At 35.8% G+C, this 11,676-nt stretch overlaps 1 pseudogene; it reads right to left on the bottom strand.

Annotated features, from left to right (window-relative positions):
* Positions 1-894: 894 nt before the first annotated feature.
* LOC139180480 (U6atac minor spliceosomal RNA) lies at positions 895-997 on the bottom strand (annotated as a pseudogene).
* Positions 998-11,676: the final 10,679 nt, after the last annotated feature.

Below are 11,676 nucleotides of genomic sequence, written 5' to 3'. Positions count from 1 at the left end.
CATAAAAATAGAGTTCTTGATTATGTTCTAGTCCTTCCTGTTTTATTTCCTAACATCTAAAAGATGTACAAACAGACAGTGAAGGGGGCTTGGATTCCAGCTCTTTTGCTAAAACTTACTAATTATTACAATATGAATCTTCCTATTTCCCAATGGGAAAATATTCCTTGTGTTTCAGCTTGAGATATATATTTTAGTGTTTAAAATTCCTCAAAGCCAATCTTTTCAAAAGACACGCACCTTGAACATTTTGCTTTTGCATTTTTTACTCAAGGTAAAAGAAATATCCTTAATCTATAAAATAAGTCACAATTCTGTAGATAATTAACACCCTTTGGCCACCTCATGCGAAGAGTTGACTCATTGGAAAAGACCCTGATGCTGGGAGGGATTGGGGGCAGGAGGAGAAGGGGACGACAGAGGATGAGATGGCTGGATGGCATCACCGACTCAATGGACATGAGCTTGAGTGAACTCCGGGAGTTGGTGGTGGACAGAGAGGCCTGGCGTGCTGCGATTCATGGGGTCACAAAGAGTCAGACATGACTGAGCGACTGAACTGAACTGAACTGACAAATTATTGTTTTTCATTTCATTTAAAATTTACTTTTATTTTATTCATTTTTACTTTTTAAAGGTTTGTTTCTCATTTATTTAACTGTTGAGTGTGTTCTGGTATATACATTTTTATGGAGTACAGTTGATTAACAGTGTTGTGTTGGTTTCATGTATACAGCAAAATGAAATCAGTTATGCATATACATATATCAACTCTTTTTCATATTATTTTCCTATATAGATCATTAAAGTATTGAGTAAAGTTCCCTCTGCTATACAGTAGGTTCTAATTAGTTTTCTATTTTATATACAGTGGTGTGTATATGTCAATCCCAATAAAAATAGTGGTTAGATGTCACATCGTAGGTGGCAGTGCCTTAACCATATGCTTATTGTCAGGCGTCAAGGGGAGTGCCAACCTTCTCCTTTCACACAACACTAAATCTAATTTTAAAACAAGTTTGTTTTTTATCTTCTGTTCAATGTTACAGAATGATCCCTAGATTTATAGTGAGGACAATTGTTTTATTGCTCTTATTTATTTTGGTCCTGATATCCATGGGAATGAGACTTTGGGTTACAAGCCTCAAGTAAATATCGCATAATTATTTTTTATTACATAAAGTCGTACCATCAATAAACAATATTCTCATTTAAAAAAATGTGCTTGAAGTCAGAAATAATCTAAAAACTCTATATTTTATAGGTTAGGTAAACTTGTACTTGGAGAAGGCAATGGCACCCTACTCCAGTACTTTTGCCCGGAAAATCCCATGGATGGAGGAGCCTGGTAGGTTGCACTACATGGAGTCGCTAGAGTCAGACACGACTGAGCAACTTCCCTTTCACTTTTCACTTTCATGCACTGGAGAAGGAAATGGCAACCCACTCCAGTGTTCTTGCCTGGAGAATCCCAGGGACGGGGAAGCCTGGTGGCCTGCCGTCTATGGGATCGCACAGAGTCGGACATGACTGAAGTGACTTAGCAGCAGCAGCAGCAAGCTTGTAATTAAGTTATAAATTTAATAATGTGAATATAATATAGTGGGTATATTAAGAAACATATTGTCATATTTTGGAAAGAATGTTTCCATTAAATGATAAAATTACCTTCATGGTAAGGATGCTGCATAAGTAAGTTTGGCTAGAATTTCTTCATGATGTTAAAAAACAACATAAGAAGTGCTAAAATATTACATGAAGAAAATCAAGTCAAATGAGTAGTCAAGATTTTAGCGTATTTAAAATTTTATCTGAAAATAATGGCAATCTGATTCAAATGGTATCTTTTTAATGGAGCCGCATTGTTTCCTCTAAAACTCTAATTAAAATTCTGCAGACCTGCCTGGAGGGAGACAAAATTTTAAAACTATCGAAAGTAAAGACTGGCAAAACACCTACTGGTAAAATCTTGGATGATTCAACAGTATTTATAAGGCAAACAGATATAGATTGAAAATGATCTTCCAAGACTTGAGCACAAAGTGCACTTGAGTCTACCTGGAAAAAGTAGGAGGATGCTGAACACTTTATTCACCGTATAGTATCAGGCGTAAAAACACAGGGTGAGCACTCCCCTGTGCTTCTCACCTATGAAAATAATTTTAAATCCATGCAAAGAATAAGAGACACTTTAGATAACTAAGGGAAGAATCAGGTGAACTGCTGGTTTATTCTGGGAGCACAGTTCCTTGAGAAAAGGCAGGCATGTGCCTTCAGGGAAATCTATGATAGCAATGCATGCTGGAAAATTACAGTTTTCATTTACTATATATATACCCAGCGGACTGGGGTGTCATCCCATTGGCAATGAGGCTCAGTAGAGATGACTGTCAGAAGTTCCATTAGCACAGAATCTTTGTTTTCTTCATTGCTTCAACTCAGTGACTCAAACAGTACCTGGTACATAGTAGTTACTGGTTATGTAGATATAGAGAATTGACAGGAAATGTTATTTTCAGCTTCATCCCACTGTATCTTAAAGTAAATCTAAAGGATATGGGACAAACCATGCAATAATTATCATCATTATTATAGGCATCATAATTAGCATAATTACCTAATATTCCTAGAGCGCATGCCTTTGTTTTCCTCTAGGAGTTTTATGGTTTCTGGTCTTACATTTAGATCTTTAATCCATTTTGAGTTTATTTTTATGTATGGTGTTAGAAAGTGTTCTAGTTTCATTCTTTTACAAGTGGTTGACCAGTTTTTCCAGCACCACTTGTTAAAGAGATTGTCTTTTCTCCATTGTATGTTCTTGCCTCCTTTGTCAAAACACTCTGTGACATAAATCACAGCAGGATCCTCTATGATCCACCTCCCAGAGTAATGGAAATAAAAGCAAAAATAAACAAATGGGACCCGTTTAAACTTAAAAGCTTTTGCACAAAGGAAACTATAAGCAAGGTGAAAAGACGACATTCAGAAAGGGAAAAATAATAGCAAATTAAGCAACTGACAAAGGATTAATCTCAAAAATATACAATCAACTCCTACAGCTCAATTCCAGAAAAATAAGCAACCCAATCAAAAAATGGGCCAAAGAACTAAACAAACATTTCTCCAAAGAAGATATACAAATAGCTAACAAACACATGAAAAGATGCTCAACATCACTCATTATCAGAGAAATGCAAATCAAAACCACTATGAGGTACCATCACACGCTGGTCAGAATGGCTGCTATCAAAAAGTCTATAAGCAATAAATGCTGGAGAGGGTACGGAGAAAAAGGATCCCTCTTACACTGTAAACTAGTACAGCCACTATGGAGAACAGTGTGGAGGTTCCTTAAAAAGCTGGAAATAGAACTGTCATATGACCCAGCAATCCCACTGCTATGCACACACACCAAGGAAACCAGAAATGAAAGAGACACGTGTACCCCAATGTTCATTGCAGCACTGTTTCCAATAGCCAGGACACAGAAGCAACCTAGATGTCCATCAACAGACGAATGGATAAGAAAGCTGTGGTACATATACACAATGGAATATTACTCAGCTATTAAAAATAATGCGTTTGAATCAGTTCTAATGAGGTGGATGAAATTGGAGCCATTATACAGAGCGAAGTAAGTCAGAAAGAGAAACACCAATACAGTATTTTTAACACATATATATGGAATTTAGAAAGATGGTAATGATGACCCTATATGCGAGACAGCAAAAGGGACACAGATGTAAAGAACATACTGTTGGACTCTGTGGGAGAAGGCGAGGGTGGGATGATTTGAGAGAATAGTATCAAAACATGTATATTATCTTATGTGAAATAGATCACCAGTCCAGGTTTGATGCATGAGGCAGGGTGCTCAGGGCTTGTGCACTGGGATGACCCAGAGGGATGAGATGGGGAGGGAAGTGGGAGGGAGGGTCTGGATGGGGAACACATGTACACCCATGGCTGATTCATATCAATGTATGGCAAAAACCACCACAATATTATATTGTAAAATAATTAGCCTCAAATTGAATAAAAAAAATTAAAAAACATTCCTAGAGTTCTGTGGAGAAGGAAATGGCAACCCACTCCAGTGTTCTTGCCTAGAGAATCCCAGGGATGGGGGAGACTGGTGGGCTGCTGTCTATGGGGTCGCACAGAGTTGGACGTGACTGAAGTGACTTAGCAGCAGCAGCAGCAGCAGCAGAGCTCTGTAGTTAGTGCTAGACACTCTGCTGACATTATTTTTTAATGTTTTTGTTGTGGTGGTAAAAATCACATGATGTAAAACATGATTTTAGCCATATTTAACTGTGCAGTTCAATGGCACTAAGGATATTCACATTGCTCAACTCTTGCCATCATCCATCTCTGAAATTTTTACTTTCCTTAACTGAAACCATCTCCCCATTAAACACTAAATCCCCATTCCCTCCCTACATCCTGAATTTGACTATTCTAGGTAAACTGTACAGCATTTTGCTAACGTTATGTTATTCATATGACAACTCTGAAGGATAGGCAATAACATTATCCTTATTTGAAACAAACTTGACAGAGGTTACTAGAAATAGCAGATCTAGAGCTTGAACTCAGGCATTGGCTCCATGACCCAAGCTCTTATTTGGGCTAAAAACAAAGAAGTCATTTGATGGCAGATACTGCTCTTTGAATATTTTTCTCCTCACTTACAGTGTAATAAACCCCCCAAGCTTTCTTTTGGCATATGGTTGCCAGAAATAAAGTGACCTTTTGACTGGCTCTGTTAAAGGTGAGTATGGTCATATGAATATGTTCTATCTGATACAATGAAGTGGAAGTGACATGTACAGTACTTGAAACCTTAATGGAAGAGACCTCAGAAAATATTCTTTACTCCTCCCTTCTTCCTAGTAGTAGCTTTCTAGTTGCACTTTCCAGCAGCAGGTAGGTACCTTCACTGGTTAAGAGTTTCTTTCCCCTTACGTAAGTCTCCCAAAAGGAGAGACAAAGTTAGCTTATTGTCTTTCTACCCAAGACTATTGTTTTGTAACTAAGGGATATAGCTTCTTTGGTAAAAACAAAACAAAACAAAAAACCACAAACATGGGATTAAAAAGGCTTGGGGCTTCCCTGGTGGCTCAATGGTAAAGAATCCACCTGCAATATAGGAGCTACAGGAAATGGAGTTTTGATCCCTGGGTTGGTAAAATACCCTGGAGGAGGTCATGGTAACCCACTACAGTGTTCTTGCCTGGACAATCCCATGGACAGAGGAACTTGGTGGGCTATAGCCCATAGGTTTGCAAAGAGTCAGACATGACTGAAGTGACTTAGTACTCACGCAAGAGAAGGGTTCAGGAAACAGTATATATGAAATCAGCTTTTAGGGTTAAAAATTGTCTAGGCAAAAACACTTGGCTATTCTTTCTTGTACCTGAAACCAAGTAAACACATCAAAATCTTCTAATGGGGCATTATTGTTAGCAAAAAAAAAAAAATCACAAAATTTGTGAAAATTCAAACTTTAAAATCAACCTACTTTTGAAAGGGCTCCCAAATCTGCACCATCTGTAGCTCTGAAAACTCTAAGGGCACTTTCAGGTGGGGCCTTGGAGGCTATTGGACAGGGGACAGCCTCCCAAGAACAGAGACTGTGACTACAGAAAACAAAGGAATTTTCCCCAGAAAGTTGAATCAAGGGCTGCCAGTTGGACAAGCTTAAGAACTTACTGTAGCACCAACTGCTAATCGCTTATTATTTGAAAAATTTTATGATTATTACTCTTATGTTTTTCCACAGTTGTATAAATAACTAGCACATCAAAAGTCAAATCCTAGCTTGATGAAAAGAAATGAACATCCCTAGACATCCTGGACTTGAAGTTGGGTACAGCAATTGGAGACAACTTTGGAATTGTTTATTTGGGAGTGAAAATGATGATTCTTCCCCAGTTTCTATGTATTATTCTTCACTAATAGGATCTTTGAATATAAATTAGGCACAAGATTAGCTAGCATAAAGCTGGCATTTTCTAACACCTTGAGGCTAAGTGTTGCAATGTGACAGTTTTCTGGTCATGGCAAATGTCATATGAGTAGAGTTAGTGTATATATCCTATGACAAAAGCAGGGTCCCAGTGTTATCTTTTTCTGTTGGGTTTAGTTCCAATGTGATAGTTGAAGCTAACATGGCCATCTTGTACTGTGAAGTAGAAATCTGATGTGGAGAATCCTAGGTCCCTGATGATATTGAAGCCAGCGTACCTGTCTTAGAATGCCTATGTTACATAACAGAGGTAAACTTCTGTCTTCTTTAAGCCTGTAAAAACTACTCTTATTTGGAGTTAAAAAAATTCTTTCCAAACTTTATCTTACCAATTCATGTTGAACGACAGTTTAATGAAATAGACTCATCTTGATAAACCTGGGAAAACCTGAAGTCAATAATTAGGAGATAAATAAAGAGAAAAATATGTGAGTAGCTTTGTATACTAAGAACTAAATTAATTTACTATTTTAAAAATACTGTATACTAAATGATGAGAGGGACTTCATTTTTGAGAATACACCTAGATATACTGTCAGAGGCAGAAAGATTCATCTTCCTAAATACATACCTGAGGTGATGTGAAAGAAAAGAAATTATTCAGACGTGATAAACTCTAACTCCACTGAGGCAAAGAGAACCTTGGGGTTATTCTGACACATTTGCTCATTCCGATTGGAACCACTGAGAGTCCATATTCACAGTGGGCTGATTAACATAAAAAAACTCTACAAAGGGCAATAGTGTGATCTATAATTATCTTGGCCTTTACAGAGTAGAAAAAATTTCATTTGAAAGCCTCTAAAGAAAAACTTACTCTTACTTGAATTTGGGTCAAGAAAAGGTCTTGTGGTCAGAAAAAGTCCACCTTAAAATGTACATTTTAATTGTCCCCATGTTTCAGTGCTTTTCCTGGTGGAGGGAATAGCAGCCCACTCCAGTATTCTTGCCTGGAGAATTCCATGGACAGAGGAGCCTGGTGGACTATAGTCCATGAGGTCCCAAAGAGTCAGACATGACTGTGCAACTAACACTTTCACTTTTCTTTAAGTGCTATTAGGATATCAGCACAAGAAAACTAAAGTCTTCTTTAGGGGGTGCATTTTAATTGCAGACACCTCAAAATTCCTTTAAATAAGGTGGCAAGAAACATAAACTAATGATCAAAAGTCTTTAAATGCACAGAGAAAAAATGATCATTAAAACCAGCAAAATATACTATCACAGATAAGAATGAATTTTTGTTGTTAAAATAAACTATAAAAAAGAAAATAAAAATTATGATGAAAAATAAATATCAATGTGATCAGAAATATTTGATTAAAATCAAATAGAACTTTAAGAAATTAAAAATGTAAGAACTAGCTTTAAATCATCCAGTGGATGGGATAAGCCAAAGATAAGGAGGTAAGGACTTCCCTGGTGGTCCAGTGATTAAGAATCTACATGCCAATGCAGGGGACACAGGTTCGATCCTTGGTTCAGGAAGATTCCACATGGCTGAACCAATTAAGCCCATGAACGACAACAGTTGAAGCTCTAGGGCCTGTGCTTCTCAGGAAGAGAAGTCACAGAAATGTGAAGCCCACACACTGTAAGAAAGAGAAGCCCACTTTCACCACAACTAGAGAAAGCCTGTGCACAGCAATGAAGGCCCTGAATAAATAAATAAGATGAGGAGAGAGTAAACTGGATGACACATCTGAAAAAAAGAAAACCTAAGATAGGAGATAGAGACAAGAGATGAGAAATGTGAAGGAGAGTAAAACTAGGAAAGGAAACTGAGAAAGAAATATTTTGATATAAAATGCAAAACATCCATATAAAACATATACAAAAGCAAAAATAAGAGGATAGAGAGAATGGAAGAAGTGGAATTTTGAAAATACAAAACAGCTGACACTGCTCCAGTATTGATGAAAGACATAGGTCCTCAGTTTCAGAAAGCTTGATGGTTTGCAAGCAGGCATAACAAACACAGATCTATCCCCAGAGATATAATGAGAAAACTCAGAAGATAAATCAAATCAAAGAGAAGATTCTAAAAGTCACCAAAATTAAGAGCTGAATGCCTGCAAAGAAAGGGCAATCAGGTGATAATTTCTTGTTAAAAAACAAGAATAATAAAGGCAATAACAAAGGCAGACAGAAGACAATGGGAGATAACTTTGAATTATGAGAGAAAATTGTCCCCCACATAGAACCTATGCAGAAGCACACTATCTTTCAGAAGCTAATACTTTTTGTATAAAAGCTTATTATTAAAAGATCCTTTTTGAAAACCTTGTAAAGATTTGTTTTAAAAGGAGAGATTTTTTAAAGAAGGAAAGGATGGTATGAAAATTGGTGAGGTAATAAAATGTTATTTTTTGTGTAAATCTAAAAAAAAAAGTGATGGTTTCAGTTTTTGAAGAAGCAGTTTCTTAAAATTAGTAGAGCCACACTAATAAAGTTTAGAAAAAGATTAACATTCCAGAGGTAAATCACAGTTTTTAAATGTATAAAGCTATAGAATGATCTTTTAACCCTACCAAAAAATCCTACCAAAAAAAATTTAGCAAGTATAGGTAAGAATGAGAAAGCCAGGGTATAAAAAGTGATCTATGTGTTCTTAAATCATTTAAACTGGAGATCCTGTCAAAAAAAGTTTAGCAAGTATAAATAAGAATGAGAAATCCAGGGTGTAAAAAGTAGTCTATATGTACTTAAATCATTTAAACTAGAAATGAGATAAAATAACTCATAAATATTACTGTAAAGAAAAGGCAAATGTAAAATTCTTCAAAATTATATGAATAGCATACTATGAATAAAAGATTAAAAGTAACAGGTGAGATGAAAGCCATAGGGATTAAGGAAAAACTTGATATTTACCTAATTAGTTGGAACATAAAGCATGTTTTACATTTGACTCTAAAATATAAAAGCTTCAAATAATAACTACTTCTGAAAATGTAATTATTAATAAAGTGGAAAACACCATATAAATACATTCTAGAGACAGATAATGAAAGCTAAAAATTATATCACAGGAAAATTATAAAGCAATAGAAGGAAAATAATAAAAAGAAAAAAACAGAATGCAATAAATAAAATATACCTAACATATCACTTACAAGGACTGGCTACTATATAAAGAATTCTTTAGTATTGCTGCTCTTTAATTCATTTACTCCACAATCATTTGCTAATTTAAGGTTTTTGGTTTTTTTACAAAATCAAGAAAAATTGCTAAGTAAACTAAAAAAGTGGGAATTATTAAAACATTTGTATTTTACATAGCAATTATAGAATCTGAATAATTAATAAAATTTTTGATATTAACACATAATATACATATATATGTATGTTGTTGTTCAGTCGCTAAGGCATGTCCAACTCTTTGGTGATGCTATGGACTATAGACTGCCAGGCTCCTCTGTCCATGGGATTTCCCAGGCAAGAATGCTGGAGTGGGTTGCCATTTCCTTTTCCAGGTGCCCTTCCTGACCCAGGGATTGAACCAAGTCTCCTGCATTGGCATGCGGCCTCATTACCACTGAGCAACTAGGGAAGCCCACAAGCTTCTCTTGTTGTTGTTCAGTCACTAAGTCATGTTAGACTCTTTGTGACTCTATGGATTGTAGCACACCAGGCTTCCCTGTCCTGCGCCATCTCCCGGAGTTTGCTCAAACTCATGCCCATTGAGTCAGTGATGCCATCCACCAATCTCATCCTCTGTCACCCCATTCTCATTTGCCCTCAGTCTTTCCCAGCATCAGGGTCTTTTCCAATTAGTTGGCTCTTCACATCAGGTGATCAAAGTATTGGAGCTTCAGCCTTAACATCAGTCCTTCCAATGAATATTCAGGGTTGATTTCCTTAGGTTTAATCTCCCTGCAGTCTAAGGGACTCTCAAGAGTCTCCTCCAACACCACAGTTCGAAAAGAATCAATTCCTCAGCACTCGGCCTTCTTTGTGGTCCAACTCTCACATCCATACATGACTACTGAAAAAAACATATCTTTGACTATACAGACCTTTGTTTGCAAAGTGATGTCTCTGCTTTTTAATATGATGTCTAGATTTGTCATTGCTTTTCTTCCAGGGAGTAAGCATTTTTTAATTTTGTGACTGCAGTCACTGTCCACAGTGATTTTGGAGCCCAAGAAAGTAAAATCTATCATTGTTTCCACTTTTTCCCCTTCTATTTGCTGTGAAGTGATGGTATTCTTCTGTCCCCTGGGTTTTATTCTATTGGAATAAGTGTTCCTCATAGTTTATTGGTCGTAGTGTGATATCAATGTTAGTCTGTCATCTTACCAAGAGGGTGTGGCTTTCCCTTTTTCTCTCTTTTCTGGCTTCTTACTCTGTTAACACATTTTGATGAACTCTTGATTATTGTCTACTCTGATGCTAACAGATTTAGTAGCTGCCTCCTTTTTTCAGCTCATCCATTAACAAAACCGAACATTAAAACAAAAGTTTAAACCATTTAGATGACTTTCACCAGTTGAATTCCCAGGCGATTAAAGTATTTTAGATAGATAAAAAGAATTTTGGTGATCATGGCTTGAATCCTTTTAGCCACATCATTTTAAAATACCATGTCTCCTTAGTGAAAAGTAATATATGTCACATTCAGAGAAGTTGTTATATATGTGTAATATTGTAGGTTGCAATTCTGTCCACATCATATGCTAAAGAAGAGAGTTATAAATTGAGTCACTAAAGTAGCTACAACAGCTGTTACTTGCCATTTATTAAATTTGTTTAATAAACTATGTTTTAATAAACATGAAGTTATACAACTATAGTGCAACAATATAATACAATGTAGAGCTAACTCAGGTTTTTATTGTACATATATATTTTAATATTTGACTTTCAATATGTAAAAACATCTGTCAGTTTCTGTCTAATAAAATTCATAATACTGATACCAAAATTTTAATCAGTTTCCTATAGTTAGACGGTGATATATTTCATCAAATATTTTTACACAGATGGCCTGATATATGAGATTGTTTTTATAACACTGTGAAAGTAGCATTTTAAATACAAAATGTTTTTGGTTGGGAATTGGAACGTAAGATAGAATCTAGGATTATTTTTCAACTACAAAAGAAAAATATAATAATAAAATCAGAGTACAGCCACAAAAGAAACTCAATTTTTTAACTATGTAGGGCAAATTCTTTTCAATTTCCCTCTAGTAACATAAAAGAGCTGTAGCATGAACTGTTATCAGAATGCTTGCTGAGATTTTTCTTTTTTAATGAACTCTTTTGATTCACACTGCCACACATGGTGGGAAAAAAAGAAGTTGGATTAAGAACCATTTCCAGCTTTTTGCTCTTATTTCTTTACAGATATCTGCTTACATTCCTGGCTTTGGATCTCAAGATATGATACTAGATTTACTTTGAAAAGAAAATAGTACCAGCACTTCCACCTTTCTGAGGAATACTATCTTAACACATAGACCCCTGACACTGTTTTATCCATGTAAGTCATTCAGTGTCCTAGGTGATGGCCTTTAAAAAACTCTAACACCCTGATTAACCGTTAACTGTAGTTAAATATTTGACAAAAGGTAATCATCAAATTTAAACTCATATCATTGCTTATTAGATATTTATGATTTGTCCACTTAATTTAAAAAA

The sequence above is a fragment of the Bos indicus genome, chromosome 28 (genome assembly GCF_029378745.1).
Source record: "Bos indicus isolate NIAB-ARS_2022 breed Sahiwal x Tharparkar chromosome 28, NIAB-ARS_B.indTharparkar_mat_pri_1.0, whole genome shotgun sequence".
In the NCBI taxonomy this organism is placed as follows: domain Eukaryota; kingdom Metazoa; phylum Chordata; class Mammalia; order Artiodactyla; family Bovidae; genus Bos; species Bos indicus.
Note: the sequence above shows the minus strand (reverse complement) of the source record. Positions and strands in the feature narration are given on the sequence as shown.